This window comes from Macrotis lagotis, chromosome 1 (genome assembly GCF_037893015.1).
Source record: "Macrotis lagotis isolate mMagLag1 chromosome 1, bilby.v1.9.chrom.fasta, whole genome shotgun sequence".
Taxonomy (NCBI): Eukaryota; Metazoa; Chordata; class Mammalia; order Peramelemorphia; family Peramelidae; genus Macrotis; species Macrotis lagotis.
Window position 1 is genome coordinate 299,113,292 of NC_133658.1, and position 25,244 is coordinate 299,138,535.

A 25,244-nucleotide genomic window follows, 5' to 3' on the forward strand; every position below is an offset into this window, starting at 1 on the left:
TCAGAACTTACTAAATAAGTATAGAGTAGATGAAAAGGAACTCCATAGAGAAAAATTCAAGGGATTGGGGGAAACTACAAGGCTTCCAACATGAGATAACAACATGAGATAACATTCCAATTGCATTCTGAAACTAGGGAGAAACTAGGGAAACTAGGAGACAAAAATGAAGAGGGAGATCATTCTTAGTTTAGGAGTTAGCAATGCAAAGGCATAGGAGATGGGGCATTCTATTTGAGGAACAGTATGGAGGACAGTATCTGGAGCAAGGAAAGAGGAGTCAAATGCAAATCTGAGTCCAGGTTGTGAAGAGCTTTAAATAGCAAACAAAAGAAATTATATTTGAACCTAAAGGTAATAGAAAACTATTGAAGTTTACTGGGCAGAAGGAATAATTCATTCAGATCTACACTAAATAAATCACTTTGGCATGTGTGGAGAATGAACCTAAAGGTAATAGAGAACTATTGAAGTTTACTGGGCAGAGGGAATAATTCATTCAGATCTACACTAAATAAATCACTTTGGCATGTGTGGAGAATGGATTGGAATGGAAAGAGTCTTGAATCAGAGAGACCAGTTAGAATTATTGCAAAATTATTGCATTTTTTTTGCAAGTGTTGGGATGTCTGTGAAAGATATTGTAAAGAAAGAAATTACAAGATTTAGCAAATGTTTAGATGTGTGGGGTGAGCAAGAGAGAGGAGTTGAGGATGACACATAGGTTTCAAATCTGAGTGATGATTGCCTCCGTGTTAAGAGAATAGTTGAGAAGAGAGGAGGGCTTCGGGGGCAAAGTTAATGCTTCTGACAACAAAGAAATCTGAGAAGAGGTTTATAAAGAGAAAAAAAGAAAAAGCAGAATGTGAAAACTTAGAGAAAAGTGTATCTAAGAGGACATGATGATTGACAAAATCAAATGTTACAGAGAGGTCTAGAAGGATGAAGATTGATTTGGAATTAAAGAATCATTGGTAATTTTTTTTTTGCAAGGCAATGGGGTTAAGCGGCTTGCCCAAGACCACACAGCTAGGTAATTATTAAGTGTCTGAGGCCAGATTTGAACTCAGGTACTCCTGACTCCCAAGGCCGGTGCTCTATCCACTGTGCCACCTAGCCACCCCGATTATTGGTAATTTTGAAGAGAGCAATTTTAATAAAATGATGTCATAAAACAGATTGCAGAGGATTTGGAAGACAATGAGAGGGAAGGAAGGAGAGGGACAAAATATAAGCAGTTTTTTAAAGGAGTTTAACAGGGAAGTAAAAATATAGGTTGATAGTTTACAGGGATGGTTGGATCAAGTGAGGTGTTTTTGAGGATGGATGGATGACCTGAGTATTTGTAGGCAAGAAAACAGAAACCTGTAGATAGGGAGTGATTTGAAGACTGGAAAGTTAGAGATGGTAGAGGTAATTTGCAGAAGATGAGCATGGACAGGATCAAGGATACATGTTGACCTTGACAATGAAAAGGTTCACTTTGTCATCAAAGATTGTCATAAATGAAAATATAGGAATGAAGTCTGAGGAACTCTTGCAACAATTTTCTAATTAATCATCTTGTCTCTCATCTCTCCTCTCTCCAATCCACTCTCTAAGGGAGTTTCCTATAATCCTTTGCTTAATAAACTCCAGGGGCTCTCTGCTTCATCCTTTGTTAGGCATTTGAAGTTCTTTACAAGCCGGTCTGTGCCTACCTTCCCAAATATCTTACATTCCACTCCCCTCCATTAATCCTACAGTGTTGACAAACCAACTTTCTTACATAGCATATCATTTTCCATTCCCACACCTTTGGCTACTCCCCATGACTACCTAGAATGCCTTCTTTCCTAATTTCTGACTCATAGAATCCTTGCTTTCCTTTAAGATTTGAGTCTAGCAAGATTTGAGTATCCTTGGGGAAGACTTTTCTGGTTTCCTCAGCTGCTGGTACCCATTCCTTCTAATGTTTCCTTCCATCTACTCTGTATTTATCTTGTCTGTTCTGAATTATATATATAATATCCAGCAAAAAATTCTTAACAAATGAAAAATAATTGTTTGATTGATTAATTTATTGGGTAATGAGTGTCTTTTGTTCTATTCCAAACTTTTTCAATTTCTCTTAACCCTAAGATTCTTATTCTTAGTATTTTAAGTTCCTGAAGAGTAGGAATTTTTTCATCCCTGTATGCTTAGCTCCTAGTTCAGTGCCTGACACACAACAGGTAATTAATAAATGCTTTTCAATTTACTGATGATATAACAATAATACCCCATATAAATACAGCACTATCAACTTTTCAGTGTCCTATTACCTATAATTTCATTTGTTCCCACAGGAGAGGTCCAAAGGATTCAATTATCCTTAGAGTTTCCCAGGAACAAATCCAACCTCAGACACTTTACTAGTTGTGTGACTCTGAGCAAGTCACTTAACCTTGTTTGCCTCAGTTTCCTCATCTGTAAAATGAACTGGAGAAGGAAATCACAAAATATTCCAGTGTCTTTACCAAGAAAATCCCCAAAAGAGTTAGACTTGACTGAAATGATTAAACAACAAACTGAAAAGAATATTTCCGGGGAATGATCTCTGTCACTGATTTAGGTTTCCTCATCCATTCCTGGTCATAGGGACCTAATGGTTTGTCTGGCAAGGGCCTAAGACTGAGGACTTTTATAGCAAAAGTCAAAGCCTCATGATTTTAGGAGAGAAGACTGAGAATGAGGACTTGGTATTCCCAAGTTTCAGTCTCCATTTACTGTGTGAATGAGGGAATTCTGATCCTCCAACAAAACCATACTCACTGAAGCAATGTGGTGTAATAGAACAATGACTGAAACTCATGCATTGGCTTCTATGCTCTGATACTAACTGATCTCAGGTGGGTTCCTTCCACTAGAATTCAACTTTCTTCTACATATAGCAAAAAAAGACAGTGTTTGACTTGGGGGGGGGCTTTGCATTTCTTTCCAGGTCTAACATTTTAGAGGTCAGTGAGTGAAGACCTTCACCGAACAGTCCACCCTCTGGGCAGTAGTATAGTGGCCTTTTTCATATTCACATACAACAGGACCAGAGACAAAAAGATAATTAGTGAGTTTATTTTTATTTCATTTCATAGACGAGTCAAAGAGTAGAAAAAACATCTGGGTGTATAAAAAGTCAGGTCTGTACAAATCCCTTTAATCTAGGAACAGGGCTGTGAGAGCATCAGTGGCAGCAGCTACAACTCTTAGTCTGGGGGTCTTTGCAGACACAACCCTGGGCACACTTGGCACAACCTGCTGGGCAGCAGGAACAGCAGCCTGGGAAGGAAAGACAGATAGTCATATGGACCTCCTGAGTTGAAAGTCCAGCATCCATCTCTCTACCATGTCAGTCAGAGGCAGGATAGTTCCACTTGCCAAATGTCTCTTATATGTCCCCCCAACAACCTTCCTCCTCCCCACATATCCTCCTCCACTCACTTTTCTCACAGGAGATACATTTGCAGGATTTACATTTGCAGGAGACTGCACAACTACAAGAGCCCCCTGAAAGGAGAGAAAAAAAAAGCAGGGAAAGTGAGCAGAGAAATATCCCAGATTTCTAGATACCCTTAGGGATAGCAGGCACAAATATAGAATTCTCCTTTATTTTTTGTTCTCCAATCTCCAGTCTTGATCCCTTGCTTCCAGGGTCACCAAGAACTAGACCAGCTTTCCTATGCAGCATCAAACAAGATGTCCCTCTGTTTTTCTACAGAAAAACATCTTCTGGGGCAGTTGGGTGGCACAGTGGATAGAGCACCAGTCCTGGAGTCAGGAGTACCTGAGTTCAAATTCGACCTCAGACACTTAATAACCTAGCTGTGTGGCCATGGGCAAGCGACTTAACCCCATTTGCCTTGCAAAAACCAAATATATATATATATATATATGTATATATATATATATATATATATATATATACATATATATATACATATATATATATACACACATATATATATATATATGTATATATATATATATATATATACATACATATATCAGAAAAAACATCTTCTCCCATCAGGAAGGAAAGAGGTTCAATTCCTGATCATAATTATGCCCCATTATTGAGAGTCCCTCACTTGATAGCCTGTTACCCCAAACACCACTACCCCTGCTCTTCAGGGAACACATTTTTAGAAAAGATGCTAAAATCTTCTATCTGGGCATAGAAGCCCTTCTCAAGTCAACTCCCAATCCTGAGGCTTGAATTGTTAAGCACATTTATGGTTAAGAGGTTTGACTTTAGAAAAGCTGAGGAAGAAGGGGAAAAAGTCCTTTTTTGTTACTTCATTTTAAAAAGAAACCACGGAGGGGCAGCTAGGTGGTGAAGTGAATAGAGCACCGGCCCTGGAGTAAGGAGTACCTGGGTTCAAATCCGACCTCAGACACTTAATAATTACCTAGCTGTATGGCCTTGGGCAAGTCACTTAACCCCACTGCCTTGCAAAAACTAAAAAAAAAAAGAAACCACGAACTTCTCCATGCCCACAGGCTCTTTCTATCTTAGCCCAAAACCTCCCACCCAAATCAAGCCCAACAGAGAGGAGACCCCAGTTCAATAGATGCTTTCAGAATCCAAGGATGCCTTACCGGTTTCGCAGCTGCAGTCGGGGTCCATGGCTAGCAGATCGATGTCAGACAAGCAGTTCTCAGAGGAGGATGAATGGGAGAGAGATGAGTGGCGGCCGGAGTCCGGGCTTCTCATTTATTGAGAAAGGACCTGGAGAACGCGTGCAAAGACCCCGCCTCCTTTATTTACCTGCTCTCCCCCGCCCCGCCTCTTGCATACCGCCCCTGGTTGCGCTGACTCATGCGCATTGTCTGTCTCCTGAGTACATTTCCAAAGTCCAGGAATGCTGAGTGCAAATCTCCTGCCACCAATCTCCTTCCCAGTCCGGGCTATGTGCAGAACAGAACTCGGGGTATACCCCACTCCCTTGCCCCTGACCAGTCAATCTTTCCAACCAGTGCCTCACCCTACATCCGCACCCCGATATCACCTTTCCAACTCTAACATAAAGCATTCTTTCAGTAGAGATAGGGCCGGACCTTTCTATTTCCAGAATTCTTTTTTTTCTATTTTATTATTTTTTCAATTACATGCAAAGGCAGTTTTCAATATTCAACCATTGTAAGGTTACAAAGTTCCACATTTTTCTACCACCCTCCCTTCTTCCCCCTCCCCCCGCCCCAGAAACTACCCACAACCACAAAAAATCTTATTTCCCTAATTCTTAAGCATGTTTGGCCTCGAGTTCATTTTTCCTTCTAGAAACCCCAGGCAAAGCCTTGGTCTCTGATTATTACCTTAGCGACCCTCAGGATGGAGGTTCCTTCTTATCCATTAAACACCCCACTTTCTTTTGAAAAAAAAAAGCTGAGAATTCCTGGAATGGATAAGGAATCCTTGTAAAGCAAGGGTTCTAAGGAATATCGATGGATAGATTCCAGGGGTTCTTGAACTGAGAGAAAAAAAAATTACACCTTTATTTTGTGAACTTCTTACTGAATTTGAAGATTTCTTCTTATTATAGATTTTTTTATAAAAGATACTACTCTGAGAAGAGAGCCATGAGAGAAAGAATGAACAAATGAAAGAAAGAAAGAAAGAAAGAAAGAAAGAAAGAAAGAAAGAAAGAAAGAAAGAAAGAAAGAAAGAAAGAAAGAAAGGGCAGCTAGGTGGCGTAGTGGCTAAAGCACCAGCCTTGTAGTCAGGAGTACCTGGGTTCAAATCCAGTCTCAGACACTTAATAATTACCTAGCTGTGTGGCCTTGGGCAAGCCACTTAACCCCATTTGCCTTGCAAAAAAAACCTAAAAAAAAAAAAAGAAATAATCAGAGAAAGAAAGAAAGAAAGAAAGAAAGAGGGCAGCTAGGTGGTTCAATGGATAGAGCACTGGCCCCCAAATCCGGCCTCAGACACTTAGTAATTACCTAGCTGTGTGGCCTTGGGCAAGCCACTTAACCCCGTTTGCCTTGCAAAAAAAAAAACAACTAAAAAAAAAAGAAAGAAAGTTTCCACTCTTAGGGAGGATTTGGAAGATATATTCAAGGCCAGTTGGGGGCTGTTACCTTCCCTGGTTTGTATTTTATCTTATTTAAATGAGTTTCACATCCCTGGTCAGTATCCTTTAGTCAGGTTACTATCACTTCTCATATTCTCCAGTCTGGGACACAGACTTATCCTGATACTTTGATCATTGTGTCATTGTCCTTCATTTTCCAAGACCATGACATCAGGGAGATGAAGCCATAACAAGCAAGTGAATCGAATTTTAATGAGGGGATACTGGTTAAATCACAACCTCACTTTGTCCTCTTTAGCCATCTGGGTCCAGTGGTCAGATATGAATTAGGATGACTGGAGATGGTCCTGGATACTAGGCAATTGGAGTTAAGTAACTTACCCAAAGTCAAACAGCTGCTAAGGGTCTGAGACTGAAATGGAACTCAGGTCCTCTTGACTTCAGGATCAATGTTCTATCACTGGATCATCTAGCTACCTGATTGTGTTATAGGATCTAAAAGTTGAGAGAGAACTCAGAGGGTATCTAATCCCTGGGAATTTAGGCTTTTCTTGTGTCACAGACTCTCTTAGAAGTCTCAACTAGCCTTTGAATATCTTTTCAGAATGTGGGTCTTAATTGAATAAAATACAAAGGATATCAATTCTAATGAAACACAGTTTTCAAAATATTTGTTAAAAAAGCAATTAAGTACACAAACACACACAAACATACATACATACAAACACACGCAGAAACACAGTAGATTAAGAACCCTTGTATACTTGTCTATCCCCTTCCTGTCTCAACAAGAATCTCCCCTGGATTAAATCATACTTGCAACAGAAACTTACTGAGCACCTGCTTTTAAGGATTGGCCTTCAGTGCTATGCTGAATATAGAGGAAAAAAATCCAGAATCCCTATGCTAATGGTGCTTAGAGTCCAGTGGTGGAATATGACAAGGCAACAACATTATCTGAAAACATGGCCCTTTGAAATGTAATGTTAAGATCTATGAAATATCTGTAATATAAGATAGTACAATAGCTTATACTTATATAATAGACTTCTGCAAAAAAAAATTGACTAATACCAAACAGAAGAGATCTAAGCCTGGATGAGAGAAGGAGGTTCTTTTTGTTAATCACATGCACTTAACGAAGGCAAGAATTTAGTACTAGGGGCAGCTAGGTGGCACAGTGAATAGAGCACCAGCCTTGGAGTCAGGAGTACCTGGGTTCAAATCCAACCTCAGACACTTAATAATTACCTAGCCGTGTGGCCTTGGGCAAGGCACTTAACCCCATTGCCTTGAAAGATCTAAAAAAAAAAAAAAGAATTTAGTACTAAAGAGTAAAACCCTGACAGAGTTGGGTTGGGGTAGGAGTGATAGTTTATACCTTGATTCTCCCTTTACATACATATAAACACATACATAAACACCTCTTAAAGAAGCAATAATATAATAATAATAATAATAATAATAATAATAATGATAACTGTTCAGTTCTGTCAGCTTTTTTATGACCCTATTTGGGGGTTTCTTCCCAAAGATACTGGACCAGTTTGCCATTTGATTCTCTAGGTCATTTTATAGATGATGAAACTGAGGCAAATAAGGTTAAGATATTTACCCAGGGTCACATAGCTAGTAAATACCTGAGACCAGATTTAAATTAAAAAAGATGAATGTTCCTGACTTCAGCCCTGGTGATTTATCCATTGCAATGCCTAGTTGCCCCAATAATAACCAATAATAGCTGATGTTTATATGATGTTTATCAAATTTATTTGCCATGCACTATGCCTTGTAGTTACATCTGTTATCTTATTTAATCCTCACCACAACCTTGAGAGATAGGTGATACTTTTATCTATATTTCACAGAGGAGAAAAGTGGGATTAATTGAAGTTCCATGACTTGCCCAAGGTCACATACCTAATAAGTTTCTGAGGTGGAATTAGAACTCAGATTTTTCTGACTTGGGACCCAGAACTCTATCATAATGATATCTAACTGCCTTAAAAAAATCACAGAAAAGGTTAGATTTTTTAATCATTCTCTCTAAATACAGCTATAGATTCTCTAAATTCCAGATCCTTGAACTACAGCTAGCAAATGGGCATAGTATTGGAGGAGAAGAATTCTATAAACTCTGGCATTCTTGCTGTGAATGAAATTAGAAAGAAATTTCTGCTAAAGGGAAAGAAGGATCACAAGATACTCCTTGAAGAGTCAAAAAAGAAAATTATCTGAGATTAATCAAAAGACCAAAGGTAAAAAAGAAACAATCCTTGAAATATTTGTTCATTCATAGTATAGTATCTATGACGTGTATGGGGGGGGCAGGGGGAGAGGAGAGAGAAAGACTATGAAAATGATCATAACATCAAATAAAGGGGATGAAGAAGCAAAATCTCTGAAGATCTCCACAATGACTCCAATTATCTTTTTACAATAGGAATAGACTAAAGAGAGAGTGAAAATTATATCTAGGTAAACAATATTTCAAATTCCGAAAACAAGTTGTAAACTTTTTATCCTTTAAGTCAAAGCTCTTTCTTCTTCAGGAAAATATATCAGGGTCCTTTGTTAATTTAGATATAAATAGAGATTTCAACGTTTTTAGGAGATAATGATAATAACATTAGGATACTTTGAGTGTTTATTTCTAGCTTACCTCTGCAATTTATTGCAAATTTACTATTTTATCTTGTATCCTTAATCTCCTGGGAAAACCTCTTCTTGTTTTTCAAATTATAATAATTTCATGGCACCTTAATTCCAAGAGTTATACACAATAGATTCCTGCATCCTAAAACTATTCTCATCCTAAACTGAGTCTTATTTGCCCTAAAATATCTGATATCTGAAAATTTGAAATAATTCAACAATGCATCAGAATTGGAACTTTTATGCACATCAACCAACCAATCAATTAACAAGCATTTATTAGGTGCCCTGAGAATTCACAGATAAACTCTCCCTCTACATAACTTCCCCTACTGCTATTGAGGGGACCACCAGTTAGATTTGTCATCCCTGATTTTTTTATTCTCTCTCATTCCTCAATATCCAATTACTGGTCAGATCATGCCCTTTCCATTTTTCCTAATATCTCTTATATATGGGCCCCTTCTCTCAGCTAATATGACCATCACCCTAATGCAGGTCTCATCACCTCATGCCTGGATTATTGCATGGTCTACTGGTGGACTGGCCTGCCTTAAGTCTCTCAATTTCCTTTTATCATTCACTCATTTGCTAAATTAATCTTCCTAAAGTTCAAGTCTGACCACTCTTTGCCCTACCCCCTCAGGTCTACCCTGACATTTACAATTAATTCTAGTGACTCCCTATTATCTCCAGGATTCAATAGAAAATCCTCTGTTTGCCTTTCAAAGTTCATCATAATCTGGTCTGTTTCTGCCTATCCAGTCTTTTTCTTTTTTCTTTTTTCTTTTTTTTTTTTTGCAAGTCAATGGGGTTAAGTGGCTTGTCCAAGGCCACAGAGCTAAGTAATTATTAAGTGTCTGAGGCCGTATTTGAACTCAGGTACTCCTGACTCTGGACTGGTACTATATTCATTGTGCCACCTAGTTGCCTCCTGTCCAGTCTTTTCTCTCCCTCCTCCCTTCATCCCCAAAACTTAACTCATTCCCCACTGCCATACTAGGTGCTGCAGCCAACCTGAGGCTCCCAGGAAGTTCTCACCATCTCCATTGTCCTCCTTCCTTTTAGGCCTCTAATTTCTCAGGCAGCTGGTGAAGAGTGTTCTTTAGTGTTGAAACTCCTATTATACTGTGAGGGATCACATCCCCTAGTGGATCTAAACTAGGATAAATGGAGACTCAGTTCCTGTTGCAGACCCTTCTCAGCACCAGACTTACTGAGCTCTGCTAAATAAGAAGAAAAGCCTTCAGTGAACCTCATTAAGATACGATATGGCTTGTTGCTTCCTGGATTTCCTTATAACAAAATCACCCGTGAAGAAGACAAACATTTTATTCAGGAACACCCAAATAACTGTAACATATGCAAAAAAGGAGTATGGCATTAATTTAATGAAAAGTAAGGGCAGTTAGGTGGCAAAATGGATAGAGTGCAGGCCTGGAGTCAGAAAGACTCATCTCTGAGAATTCTAATGCCTCTTTACTAGCTGTGTGACCCTGGGCAAGTCTTATTTTTTAATCTTTTTTTAATTTATTTAAGGTAATGGGGTTAAGTGACTTGCCCAAGGTCACACAACTAGGCAGTTATTAAGTGTCTGAGGTCACATTTGAACTCAGGGCCATTGCTTTATCCACTGTGACACCTAGCTGCCTGGGAAAGTCTTTTAACCATTTGTCTCAGTTTCCTCATCTGTAAAATTGAGCTGGAAAAAGAAATGGAAAACCACTTCCTTGTCTCTACCAAGAAAATCTCATCAATAACAACTGAACAGCAATAGCAAGACAAGATATAAAGAAACAGCATTACCTAGCTGTTAAGAGAGCCAGTGTCACAGTCAGAAAGTCCTAGGTTCATGTCAGGAATCTGACAAATACTAGCATCTGGAGCTCTGGACCTAGAGTCAGGAGGACCAGCTTCAAAACCAGCCTCAGACACTGCCTATGTTACTTTGGGCAAATCACTTAATCTCTGTTTGCTTCAGTTTCCTAATGAATCTGAGACAGAGTAAAATGGTGAAAATGTAGCTTATTCTTACTTTTTTCATCCCCATCCCTCCTACTCCCCATATAAATTGTTGGATCAGCCACCAATCTACATGAGCAGAAGGAATCTCTTCACTCAGGAAGTGGGAGGGTTGTTCACCATAATAATGAATTCACAAGTCTAGTCCTCCAGCAACAAAGTTAAAAATTACATTCCCTGACTATGTAGAATCCATCTGCATCTCTACTAGGAGTAGTAGCTAACTTTTGTAATCATAGAGGACTGTGTCATCAAATGTATGCTGGCAAGACTCAAATATTATGTTGATTATACTGAGAGGAATATTGTGCAAAGATATCCTTCTCATTACCTTTTCCAGAACCATTTCACCCCATGGCCTGATCAATAGGAAAGAAGACTTCTGGTGAAGATCTGGATCCTTGGCCTTATGGATATGGTTTCTCTCCGGTATCAGCATATCAGCTTTAAATAATAAGAACTCTAGCTCCTATAAAAGTTCATCTTTTTTTCTGAAACTAGCATTCTCCTTGTGGTTGTCAACTAAGAACAGGAATGAACACTTGCATATTTGTGACACATTTTGCTTCTATTATCCTTTAGTCTCTCTCCTCCTTTGGGGTTTGAAGTAGGAAAGAGGGAGAACTCAAGCTGCCACAGATGGTCCAAGTGCAAATTCAAGAGCCCACTGGAGGACTGCTATGAATCGGTCATTAATGCACCAGATCCATTGCTCCTTTTTCCTCCCCAAGGTACCTACTATCTTAGCTCAGCATCCCCGCCCCCATATCAAAGTTTTCATTGTTGGGATTGAAGATCTAAGAGTTTGGAACCACAACCTAGACTTGTGCTGATTCTGCCCAATTTGCAAATGAAGAAATTAATGTTCAGTGAATTTAAGGGATTTGTTGTAAATTCATAGAATATAGGTGTCAGAGTCAGGCTTTGACCTCCCTTTCTCAAAGATCCATCTATCATGTATATCTATCTCATATTGCCATTTTTCATAAAACACACAGTCTCAGAACAATCAAAATTGCAGGCAATACCAAGGGCATTGGAAAGACATAGGTCTATTAAAACAGTAGCTTAATCATGAGTATTTCTGATATCATCCAGAATATATGTGAAAAGAAACAAGGAAGGCTGCTCATGTAGCAAAACAGAGGCTTTGCCTACAAAGTACTGGATGAAGTATCTAGAGAAAGAAGCAAAGCACCGAATACCTTTCATTCTAGGACAAGTGGTTACAATCTTCACCAGGGGACAGATCTATTCTCAATAAAATTACAAATCCAAGTCTGTTTGTCCACATTCTTTAACATAGTGTTTGACACAGAATAGAATTGTAACAAATTCTCCCGGGATTGGAAGTGAAACAGAACCCACAGAAGATATGACAGGGTCTTGGAGTCTAAGCCAAAAAGTTAAGAAGGTTTATATGCTAATAGAAGTTTTTCACCCAGAAAATAATAATAATAATTTGTGGTTCAGATTTTCAATTGTGTCAGATCCTTCATGATCCCATTTGGGGTTTTCTTGGCAGATACTATAGTGGTTTGCCCTTTTCTTCTCCAGCTTATTTTACAGATGAGAAAACTGAGGGCTAACAGGTTAATTGACTTGCACAGGGTCACACAGAAAAATGTCTGAAGTCCTTTTTGAGTGCAGAAAGATGTCTTCATTTTGCCAGGATTGACACTCAATCTACTAGACTGCTTTGATGTGAAAAACAATAACAAATATTACATTAATGTGTTATCATAATTTTAAAATGCAATTGTTATTCTAATAATCAACATTTTTTTAGCACTTTAAAATTCACAGTGTTGTACCACTCTGATATCATTTTATCCTCATAACATCCCTGAAAGTTAGGTGATATTATTTCCATTTTACACATTAAAAAACTGAGGCAGACTAAGATTAAAAGACATGTCCAGGGTCACACAACTATTAAGTATCTGAGATTGAATTTGAGTTCAGGTCTTCCTGATTCAGGTCTACTATACCATCCCCCTCTCCTTTCCTGCTCAGTCTATCTTTAATAATGATCCCATCACATATGAACTGCTTAACTTAATGGATAGTAACAAGCAAAGATAGAGACCACTTACTGCCTTTGTTTTTCTCTAGACACTGATGACTTGAGAAATGAGAAATGGGGAATATAGGTGTCTCTATATTCACCTGGTTGGAAGGATTCTCTATCTCTGTCTCAGTCTCTGTTGTTCATTCTTTCTATTTCTCTGCCTTTATTTTAATATGGTATATCTTCTATGCCATTCTCTTACTTTTTCCATCTATTTGTCTCTCCCTATCTCTATCTTTCATTTTTCTTTTTCTTTCTTTGTTATGTTTCTCTTTCAGTCTTCTATATGTTTCTGTCACTTTCTAGTTTTACTCTTTGAATTTTACTCTCTTCTCTCCTTCCATTGCTCCCATTCCAGTGATCTGTGGTTGGTAACACAGACATTCCTAATCCTGCACATTAATGGAAGTGATGAAATTTGTCCCAGGAATGTCCAGAATTGTGTCATTGAAATGCCTATAGTAAAAATGAAGGGAAAAATGTTACAGTGTTTCTGGAAGTTAAGATTTTAGTCACCAAATTGGTTAATAAATGATGTAAGAAGCCAAACGAAGGGAAAAGAGAAAACTCATTGAAGGGAAAACAGACTGAGCACAATTTGTCCTTCTTGGACTATTCCTTTTACCAGAGTGTGTATTTTATGCAGCTGGAAAAGCTGAATAAAGGGATGGAATAACATGTCTGTCTCTTGCCAAAAGTGCCTGCCTTGCAGTTCATGTTTTCCATTTTAGGAAACCTAGTGCACTAAGGTCTTTCTGTCAAGAGTCAACAAGCATTTATTAAGTACCTGATATGTGCTATACAAAGGAGACACAAAGAAAGGCAACAGAAAACCCCCCAAACACTGAACCTGCCCTCAAGGAGCTCATATTCTGATTGGAGAGGCAACACACAATTCAAGATATCTAAGGTGTCCATGGCAGGTAATTTCAAAGGAGATGAAATGGGGAATGGAGATGAGGTAAATCAGGAAATTCCACAGCAGGTAGAAGTTGAGTGAGTTTCAAAGGAAGCCAAGGATAGCTGAAAATGGCAGTACTGAGCTAGAGCATTCAAGGCAAAGGGAATAGGTAGTGAAAAGACACAGTGCAGGGACCTGAACCAACCTGTGGGATAACCTAAAGGATGCAGATGCTGCATAGAACTTATGACAAAAGTAGAATAGAAGGACATGAAGGGATCAGACTGTGAAAGGTTTTAAAAAACAAGTAAGATTTCATCTCTGATGTTGGAAGTTAGCAGGGAGTCATTGGAATCAACTGAGCAGAGGGTTCACATAACCATAACAGCATTTTAAGAAGATCACTTTGGCAGCTCAAGATGTTGTGAAGGTAACATGTTTACATGGCAACAGTTTGAATTTGAAGTATTAAATCCAGATGCAGGAAACAGAAGGAGGTGTGGAGCCAGCAAGCAGAAGCCTCCAGGCAGCTGAGCCCTGAGTGCTTAGCCCACCAAAGATAGGGGAGTGGAGAGAGACTTCTGAGGTCTGTCCTCTGTCCCTGGAACAGGACTCTGGTATCCTGATCACAGTCTAGGCCCTCCATAGAACAGGGCATCCCCCAGCCCCGTGGCAGAGGGGTGTGCTTGGGGTCATTCACAGACCAGGAGAGCAGTCAGAGCTTCATACACTGATGTCCTTGTTGGGGGGGGGTGTTTCAATAATACTTAAAAGTTCAGGAAGCACCCCAAAACCAGGCACAGACTGGAGAAATGAGTAAACAGTGGGAAAAAAAGAGGAACACCATTGAAAAATACATTGTCTATGATCCCAAGAAGTATGAAAATACTCAATCTGAAGATGAGGAAGTACAAGCTCCTGCATCTAAAGACTCCAAGAAAAATGGAAGCTGGGCTCAGGCTATGACAAAGCTCAAAAAAGATTTTGAAAATCAGGTAAGGGAGATAGAAGAAAAATTGGAAAAAAGAAATGAGAGAGATGCAGGAAAAACATGAAAAAGAAGTCAGTAGCTTAGTCAAGGAGATCCAAAAAAATGATGAAGAAAATAACATGTTAAAAACCAGCATAGGTTGAATGGATAAAACAGTTCAAAAAGTTATTGAGGAGAAGAATGCTTTAAAAAGCAGAATTAGGGACAGCTAGGTGGCACAGTGAATAGAGCACCAGCCCTGGAGTCAGGAGTACCTGAGTTCAAATCTGGCCTCAAACACTTAATAATTACCTAGCTGTGTGGCCTTGGGTAAGTCACTTAACCCCATTTGCCTTGCAAAAACCTAAAAAAAAAGCAGAATTAGCCAGATGGAAAAAGAGATAAGAAAGCTCTCTGAGGAAAATAAATCCTTCAGATGTACCATGGAGTTAAAAGAATTTGATGACTTTACAAGAAGTCAATACACAATACTTCAACACCAAAAGAATGAAAAACTAGACATAAATGTGAAACATCTTATTGAAAAAGCAACTGATCTAGAAAACAGATTCAGGAAAGATAATTTAAAAATTATTGAAAAGTCATGATCAGGAAAAGAGCCTTGACCTCATTTTTAAGGAATTCCTACAGGAAAATTGCCCTGATATCCTAGAAACAGAGGACAAAATAGAAACTGAGAGAATCCACCAATCTCCCCTGGAAAGAGAACCAAAAAAAAAACCCCAGGAATATTATATCCACATTCCAGAACTCCCAAGTCAAAGAGAAAATATTACAATTAGCCAGAAGGACACAATTCAAATATTGTGGAGCTGCAGTCAGGATCACACAGGACTTAGCAGCAACTACATTAAGGGCTCATAGGGCTTAGAATATAATGTTCCAGAAGACAAAAGAGCTCAGAATGCAACCAAAAAACAACTACCCAGCAAAATTGAGCATCCTCTTCCAGGAGAAAAGATGGACTTTCATTGAACCAGGGGAATTTCAAATGTTCCTGTTGAAATGACCAGGGCTGAACAGAAGTTTGAACTTCAAATACAGGACTCAGGTGAAGCATACAGAGTGGAGAAGAAGGGTAAAATATGAGGGATTTAATGATGATGAACTGCATAGGAAAATGATACTGATAATACTCATGAAACTTCTCATTTAATGGAGCAGGTAGAAGGAGCTTTTATAGATGAAGCACAGGAGAGAGCTGAATTTGAAGATATAATATATTGTAAAAATGGAGTCAATGGTTAAAAGGGAAATGTACTGGGAGTAAGAGAAAGGAGAAGAGGAAAAGGCTAGGATTTTTTTTTTTTGCAATGATATGGAAGGGGGAAGGCAAGTTGGAATGAGGGAACCTTCACTCTTATCAGAAATGGTTCAGAGATAAAACAGCATACACACTCAATAGGGTATAGACATCTAGAGAAGGGGAAAGGGGGAAGGGCAGGATATGGGTGATAGAGGAGAGGGTAGATCATAGTAGAGAATAGTCAGATATAACACATTTTCTTTTTTACTTCTTGTAAGGGGCTGGGATTGGGTGGCCTGTTCAGGACCACAGGGGCCTGGTGGTGGCAAGATCTCAGGGGTGGTAAGTGGGCTCGGGGCCTCTTGGCCCCAGGGCCAGTGATTGTCCGCTGTGCCACTCAGCTACCCTACAGCACATTTTAGAAGAGGGACAGAGTGAAAGGAGAGAGAAAATATAATATATGGTAGTGGGGAGGAATAAATGAAGGGAATTACAATCAGCAACAGCAACAGTGGAAAAATATGAAGTATTAAATCCAAGGTTGTAAGCCTGGTTGATTAGGAGGTTTGACAGTGCCCTTAAAAGTAATGGATAGGGCAGCTAGGTAGCACAATGGATAGAGCACCAGCCCTGGAGTCAGGAGTACCTGAGTTCAAATCTGACCTCAGACACTTAATAATTACCTGGTTGTGTGGCCTTGGGCAAGTCACTTAACCCCATTGCCTTGCAAAAGCTAAAAAAAAAGTAATGGATAAGTTCAAAAGAGGTAAGAGTTTGGGAATAAAGACAATGACTTTAGTTTAGGACATGATGCATTAGAGAAAGCGATAGAATATTCACTTTGAGATGTCTAATAGGCAGTTGTTGGTGCTAGACAAGTAGTCAAGATGAATTAGGACTGCATAAGGAGGCTTTAGATCTTTGCATAGAGATGGTAATTGAAACCATAAGAACTGATGAAATTACCAAATGATGTAATATAGGAGAAAAGAAGAGAGTTCAGAATAGAGCCTTGGAGGATATTCATGACTGGTGGACAAGACTTGGAGGAATATCCAAGGAGAGACTGAGAAAGAGTAGTCAGAGAGGTAGAAAGAGAGTGAGGAGAGAGAGATGTGTCACAAAAACTTAGAGAGGAAGGGAGTATAGAGGAGAAGAAGGTAATCAACATTGTCAAAGGCTACAGAGGGATCAAGAATGAGGACTGAGAAAAGATTACTAGATTTGGCATTGAAGAAAGAGCAGTCTCAGATAAATAATGAAATCAGAAGCCAGAAATAGAGAAGGTTTAGAAGAGAGTAAGAAGAAAGGAAGTGGAGGTACCAAATATATGGAAGGATCAGTGAAGGATTTTATTTTGGAGGATGGAGACATGGATTGGTAGGCAGTTGGGAAAAAGCCAGTGGAGAGGCAGAAGCTGACAACAAATGAGAACTGGAATATAGAGGTACACTCTGCTGGAGAAAAGCAGGAACATTTCTACATGTAAAGGAGTTTGCCTTGGCACAGAGGAGGACCAACACCAAAAACAAATTGTGTTTATTATAATAATTGTTTATTAATTGATGTCCATCAGTGATAGTAATAATAACTGGCATTTATGATACTTTGAAATTTGCAATGTAATTTATACATTATTTTCTAATGTATGTAGACACCTACTGGATCTCATAAAAACCCTTCTTCCTTTAAGACAAAGCTTTAGCACCACCTTCTCCATGAAGCCCTGCCTGATCCTCCAATTGCTAGTGCCCAGTTACCTCAATAACCCTGAGTTTAACTACCTCAAACTTATTTATATTTAATCTCCTTATTTTATATGTATTTATCTAGAGACGTTGACATAAACTTAGAATTACACACCTGCTGAAAACTCCTTATGAGCAGGAATTGGATCTTTTTTGTCCTTGTATTCCCCCATCCCAGAACAGTGCCTGTCATATGTTGCTAATTATTAAATGTTTGTCAATTGATTGATAGAGTTCATAACAGATCAGTGAAATAGGTAGGGTTATAACTACTGCCAGCAAGGAAACTGAGACCAAAGGAGAACTTTTAGAGCATTACCCAGCTATGCTTGTGAAAGATTTGAGGTAAAAGATTTATATAATACTGGTTATACAAGGTGTTCCAAAGGTTTTAATCCATACTGTTTCAAGTCTTAGTAGCTTATATATGCACTAAAACTCTAATAATTTGAAACTGTACAAAGTCTTTTGGAATAGATTTTATATATACACACACACATACATTCATGCATACATAAATACACATGTATGTGTAGCATGATTCATGGTAGGAGATTATAGGTTGACTCAAAATTTCAGATTCAGAAGTTTAGCTGCTATTTACTCAACTGTATTACTTTAAGACAATGACATTAAAAGTAAAAGGAGACATGAATTGGAAGTCAACTTAGGGAGTCTAGTATCTAATTGGACATTCACTGATCTTGAACAAGTCACTTTTTGCTGGTCTGTCAAATGGCAGTGTTTACTATATTATTTCTCTAATATCTCCTGGCTATAAAATTCTTAGAATCTTTGATTGACAGTATATGGCAGCCACCCCCATACCCCAGTGTCTCCAAATCATCTCTCTCCTCAGAATCAAAATTTACCATTCTTTTTCCCATCCCCAAAAAGACACAACTGAACTATAGGCAAAAGAGAGTTCACTGAGTTTATTGTCATATTAAATGCTTAATAAAGGCTTGTTATATTACATGTTTTATAGGAAAAAAGTGAAAAATTGTCTGAAGTGTATGAAAAGTCAGGTGTGTACAACTTCTTGTATTTATAGTGACAAGGAGACAGAAGCATCAAGGGCAGCAGCTACAGCTCTTGGCCTCCGGGGCTTTGCAGATACAACCTTGGGCACATTTGGCACATCCTACCGGACAGCAGGAACAGCAGCCTAGGAAGGAATGTCAGGAGATGAGTGTGAGGGGAACCTGAAAGGGACCAGTCCTAGAGAAGCTAAGAATCACTAGAAGAAAGATGCTATATTATCAAGTCACCTACTTGATAACCCAAAAGGATACTTATATCTACAGGGAAAGAGTGCCACTCTGAAACCCACTTCAGGGATTCTGTGCCTCTTAATTGAATTTGGAATTGAGTCCAAGACTAGGAGTTTTGTAGATTAAGGAGCTAATTTGTCTCTGTCATGACAAAGAGCTTTATTTAGGTCATAGAAAGTTTCTGAACCTCCACCCCCGCCCTATTCCTCCTTCCTCCCTTCTCCCCCATTATATCTTCTTTCTCACTCACTTTTCTTGCAGGAGGTGCATCGGCAGGATTTACATTTGCAGGAGCTTGCACAGGTGCAAGAGCCACCTGGAGGGAGAGAAAAAGAAAGAGGGAAAGTGAGCAGAGTACGCAATCTGAGCAGTAGCAGACACAAGTCAGGGATTCTCCTTTCCCTCTCATTCCCATGCCCCATCCCTGATCCCCAAGGGTCAACCCCAAAGAGGGACTGGACCTGAGATCTTCCTAGCCTTGCCACAATGAAGCCCTGAGTAGACTGACTGCCCTTCTTTTCTCAGTCCCCTTCCAGAAAAGTCTTCTCTCACCAGCAAGGGCACAGACACAAATCCTGATCCTATTGTTTAAAGAGCCCTTCATCTTGACATCTGACCACTTTCTTCCCTTTGTTTCTCAGGGAGAAGCACATTTTTAGAAGGGATCTTAAAGCCTGTCCCTTGTTCAAAGGTGGGAGCCCTTCTCGTGTATATCCCTGTCCCTGGAGCCCTGGTTGATAAGCACATGTATGATTCAGAGCTTTAACTCTACGAAGCTGAAGTGAGCAAAGACGGAAAACTTGCTGTTACTTCACTTTAAAAGAAAGTCCATCTCCTTCCCCGTGCGCACAGCCTCTTTCCATCCCAGCCCGCGGTGCCATCCCCAACCAAGCCGAGCTGTCCCAGCGCGGGACAGAGCATCCCTGGCCTGTGGGGGTTTCCAGACGCAGGGGTCCCTTACCGGTCTCGCAGTTGCAGTCGGGGTCCATGGCTGCCAGATCGACGTCAGACACGCTGTTCTCACAAGGGGATGAATGCGAGAGAGAGCTGTAGTGGCCAGAGTCCGGACTTCTCATTTATAAGGAAAGGATCCAAAAAGCGGGTGCAAAGGCCCCGCCCCTTTCCCTCCTCCTCCTCCTCCTCCTCCCCTTCCCAAAACCAAGCTCCTGCACACAACGCCAGACTTGTGGTGACTCATGCCCACGCTTTGCCTCCTGAGTACATTTCCTAAATCCTGGAGTGCTAAGTGCAAATCTTCGGTCACAGGATTCCATCTCCCACACAATGGGGTTATGTGCAGAGAAAAGAACTCGGGGTATCCCCGCCCTCTCCTTTCTGAACAGCCTGTAAATCCAAGCAGTCCTTCACGGTACATTCTCACCCCCCATTTCACCTTTCCAACTCTGAGACTGAAGTTTGCTATGAAGGATCCCTGAAGGATGACGGATGAAGGATCTGACTCAGTAGAAAAGACCAGACTTTTCTATTTCCATTATTCTGTTTCTATTTTATTATATATTTTTTCAATTACATACAAAAGAAGTTTTCAAGATTCATCTATTTGCAGGTTTATGCATTCCACATACCTGCCCTTCTGCATGTCCCCAGTGGCATCGGACAATGTCAATATCTACAATTCTTTAAGTATGTTTGGTCTCCAGTTCATTTTTTCCTTCTAGAGACCTCAGGCAAAACTCTGGCCTGATTGTTCCTTAGAGTCCTCAGCATGAAAGTCTCCTTCTTATCCATTTATATACCCAGCTTTCTTTAGGAATAGCCTGAGAATTCCTGGAAAGAATAATGTGTAAGCTTTTTAGAGCAAGAGTTCTAAGGTTTGTCTAAGGACAGATTCTAGGGGTTCTTGAACTTGGGTGGGAGAAAAAAATTACACTTTTATTTTTAGGAAACTCTAACTTAAATTGAGCATTTCTTTCATTCCTTAAGTTTTTACAAATATATTATTCTGCAAAGAGAGCCATGATATAAAAAACAATTTAAGAACCTATGCTTTTAGGGAGGACTTGGAAGCTTAGTTTGGGGCTATTTCCTTCCTGGGTATGTATTTCACCTCATTTAAATGAAACTCAGATGTTCTCCAATCTGGGATACAACTAAACCTGGTCCTTTGGACAATTTATCACAGAATCTAAGAGTCGAGAGAGGCTTCAGAGTGTATCTAATCTGGGGAGTCTTAACCTTTTCTTGTGTCACAGACTCTCTGGGAAATCTCAAGAAGCCTTTGAATACATTTTCAGAATAAGGTTATTAATTGAATAAAATACAAAGGAAATTAATTCTACTGAAACACATTAAAATATAATTTAAAAAAAAAACAAGTACACACACACACACAGGTGAAGAGCTCCTATACTCTTACCTATCCCTTCCTATCTCAACAGGAATCTCCCCTGGAATCCTTGCATTTGGAGAAACTGGCATTAAACATTCTTGCAATAGAAATTTACTGAGCTCCTGATTTAAAGAATGACCCTGTCCTCAGTGCTGTGATGAATATAGAGGAAAAGATTTAGAATCCCTATCCTCATGGTACTTAGAGTCAGTAGTGAAATATGATGGCAAGTTTTCTGTAAATTATGATCCTTTGAATTCTATTTATGAAATATCTACAATGTAAGATAGTACAATAGTTCATAATTATGTAATAGACTTTTGCAAAAAAGCATTGGCTAATATAAACAGAAGAGATCTGAGCCTGTATGGGGGAAGGCAGTTCTGCTTTTAATCACATGCACTTAATGAAGGCATGAATTTGGGACTAGAGAGTAGAGCCCTGACAGGGTTGGGGTTGTGGGGAAAGTTTATGCCTTGCTTCCCCTTTCACACACACACTTTCTCTCTCTCTCTCTCTCTCTCTCTCTCTCTCTCTCTCTCTCTCTCTCTCTCTCACACACACACACACACACACACACACACACACACACACACACAATGCTATCATGAAGTAATAATAACAATTTTTGTTATTAAGTCGTGTCTGATTTTTTTATGACCCTATTTAGGATATTTTTCTCAAAAATATTGGTGTAGTTTTCTATTTTCTTCTCTAGTTCATTTTACAGATGAGCAAATGAAGGCAAATTGGGTTAAGAGACTTACCCAAAGTCACACAGTTATTAAGTGTCTGAGGCCAGATTTATATGCAGTAAGATAAGTCTTCCTAACTTCAATTCGGGATTTATCCATTGTATCACCTAGTTGCTCCAATAATAATAGATAACATTTATTTGATGCATATCATACTTATCTGCCATGCACTGTGCTATGCACTTTACAAATATTATCTCACTTAATTTTTGCCACAACCCAGGGAAATAGGTCCCACATTTATCTTTATTTTACAGTGGAGGAAAGTGGGATAAATTGAAATTTCATGACTTGCCCAAAGTCACATAGGTAATAAATGTCTGAGGTCAAATTAGAACTCAGTTTTTTCTGACTCTAGTGAAATCTAGCTGCCTAAAATAATAGTAGAAAGGGGTTAGATTTTTAATCATCCTCTCTAAGTATAGCAATGGGTACTCTAAATTGCAGATGCTTGTCATATAGCTTAAAATAGGCATACTATTGAAGGAGAAGAATTTTATCAATTCTGGCATTCTTGCTATGAATGAAACCAGAAAGAAGTTTCATCTAAATGGATAAAAGGATCATATGATACTCTTTGGAGAGTCAAAGAAAGAAATTACATGAGATTTATCATAAACCTAAAGGCAAAATGAAACCATCCTTGGGACATTTGATCATTTCATATTGTAATATCTATGACATATAACTGGGGGAGAGGCAGAAATTGGGGAGAGAAAGGACAATGAAAGTGACGACAATATCAAGTGCAGGGAATTAAGAGGTAAAATCTCTGAAGACTTCCAAAAGTCCCCCAAATTAAATCTATGTACAATTTGATACTTGGTGACTTCAGACCAAATTTAGAAATAGAAAATGAAGAGGCTAACAAATTTATCCAGGTCAACATTCATATCTCATATTTCAAGAAAAAATTGTAAACTTTTTTAATCTTTTAAGTCAAAGTACTATTGTTCTCTCCTTTCTTCCTCAGGAAAATATCTCCAGGTCACTTGCTTTTGTAGTGGAAATAATTGAGATACAAATAGGGATTTCAAGTTTTTGGAAAATAAAGAGAACATTAGAATATTTTGAGTATTTATTTCTAGCTTACTTCTATAATTTATTACAAATTCATTATTTTATCTTTCACCTTTAAGCTCTTGAGAAAACCTCTTCTTGTTTTTCAGATTATGATAATGTGCATCTCTAATCTCAAAGTGGTTTTTTTCAAGGTACCCTAATTCCCAGAACTAAACATAACAGATTGCTGCATCCTGAAACCACTCTCATTCTAAACTGGATGTTTTAGCTAGTTACTCCCCTAGAATATCCAGGACTTGAAAATCTGAAATAACTCTGCAACACATCAGAATTGGGACTTTTCTGCATATCAATCAACAAATCAATTATCAAGCAATTATTAAGCACCCCAAGAATTCAACAATAAACTCTCCCTCTACTTAACTTTCTTATTATTATTATTGAGGGAACCATCAACCTTCTAGTTACCCAGGCTTACAATCTAGATGTTATGCCTGACTTTTTATTCTTTCTAATTCCCCAATATCTGGGGTGGCTAGGTGGCACGGTAGATAGAGCACTGGCTCTGGAGTCAGAAGAACCTAAGTTCAAATCCCACCTCAGACACTTAATAATTACCTAGCTGTGTAGCCTTGGGCAAGCCACTTAACCCCATAGCCTTGCCAAAAAAAATATAATTCCCCAATATCTAATCACTGTTCAAATCATGGCCTCTCCATTTTTGTAACATCTTTCATATATGGCCCCTTCTATCTGCTGATATGGCCATCACCCTGATGCAGGCCCTCATCACCTTATGCCTGGAATATTGAATAGTCTCCTGGTGGGTTGGTCTGTCTTAAGACTCACTTAACTCCCCTTTATGATACATTCAATTATCAAATTAATTTTCCAGGGGCAGCTAGGTGGCACAGTGGATAGAGCACCAACCCTGGAGTCAGGAGGACCTGAGTTCAAATGTGACCTCAGACACTTAATAATTAGCTAGCTGTGTAGCCTTGGGCAAGCCACTTAACCCCATTTGCCTTGCAAAAAAAATTAATATTCCTAAAGTGCAGTTCTGACTACTCTCTGCCCTGCCCCCTCAGGTCCACCTCAGCATTTTCAAACATTTCTTGTGGCTCCCTATTATCTCCTGGATACAATAGAAAAATCCTATTTTGCCTTTCAAAGTTTATTATAACCTGGTCTGCTCCTGTCCATCTAGTCTTCTGATACTTTACTTCTCCCCCCTCTCCCTTCACCCCCAAGCTTAAGTCACCCCCCCCCACTACTATATTTGGTGCTGCAGCCAACCTGAGGCTGCCAGGAGCATAGCTTCATTGCTCTCCTTCCCACTACCATTTCTGGGACCTCAAGCCTCTGGGCTTCTCAGGCAGCTGGTGAAGAGCCCTCTTTTGTGCTGAAATTCCTAGTATGCATTGGGGAATCACTACCTCTCTCTCCTCCATGCATCTGATCTGAACTAGGATAAATGAAAATTCTGCTCCTGTTGCTGACTTGAGGTCATACTCTCTCACCTACGGATTTCTTGACTAAACCCAAGATCAGCCTTCAATGAACCTCATATGAGGAGGCTTGTTACTTCCTGAGTTTCCTTATAAACTCACTAAATATGGGGGAGTATTTAAATAAGAGAATCTAATCTATTCCCTTTTGCAAGAATTCAGCTCATTTGCAAACAAAACTAATGGAAAGTAGAGTCAATTAGGTGGCAATGTGGATAGAGTACAGACCTGGAGTCTGGATCACTGGCAGAGTGAGCCTGAGGGAGCAGGATGGAGAATAGTCAGACTGACACATCAGAAAGATTAATTTGATTACTGAGTGGATGATAAAGGAGAGTAAAGAGAGTCTTAAGGCAGGTCAGCCCACCAGGAGAATAAGCAATTATCCAGGCATGAGTGAATTCAAATGCCGCTTCAGACACTTACTAGCTGTGTGACCCTGGATGAGTCACTTAACCCTGTTTACCTCAGTTTTCTCATCTGAAAAATTAGCTGGAAAAGGAAATGGAACAGCACTTCATTATCTTTGCCAAGGAAACCCCAAATGGGGGTCATGATGAATAATAACAACAACACAAGATACAGACAAACAGCATTTCCTAGATGATAGAGAGCCAGTGTCAGTTAGGAAGCCCCAAATTCTAGTCCTA

At 39.2% G+C, this 25,244-nt stretch overlaps 1 long non-coding RNA gene across 1 annotated transcript; it reads right to left on the reverse strand.

The window, feature by feature from the left end:
• Window positions 1-3,456: 3,456 nt before the first annotated feature.
• LOC141516900 (uncharacterized) lies at window positions 3,457-5,346 on the reverse strand. The gene is made up of 3 exons (XR_012476787.1): window positions 5,332-5,346; window positions 4,615-4,744; window positions 3,457-3,522 (listed from the first exon to the last, which is right to left on the reverse strand). It is a non-coding gene; the product is annotated as an uncharacterized LOC141516900 (long non-coding RNA).
• Between the last annotated feature and the right edge of the window lie 19,898 nt (window positions 5,347-25,244).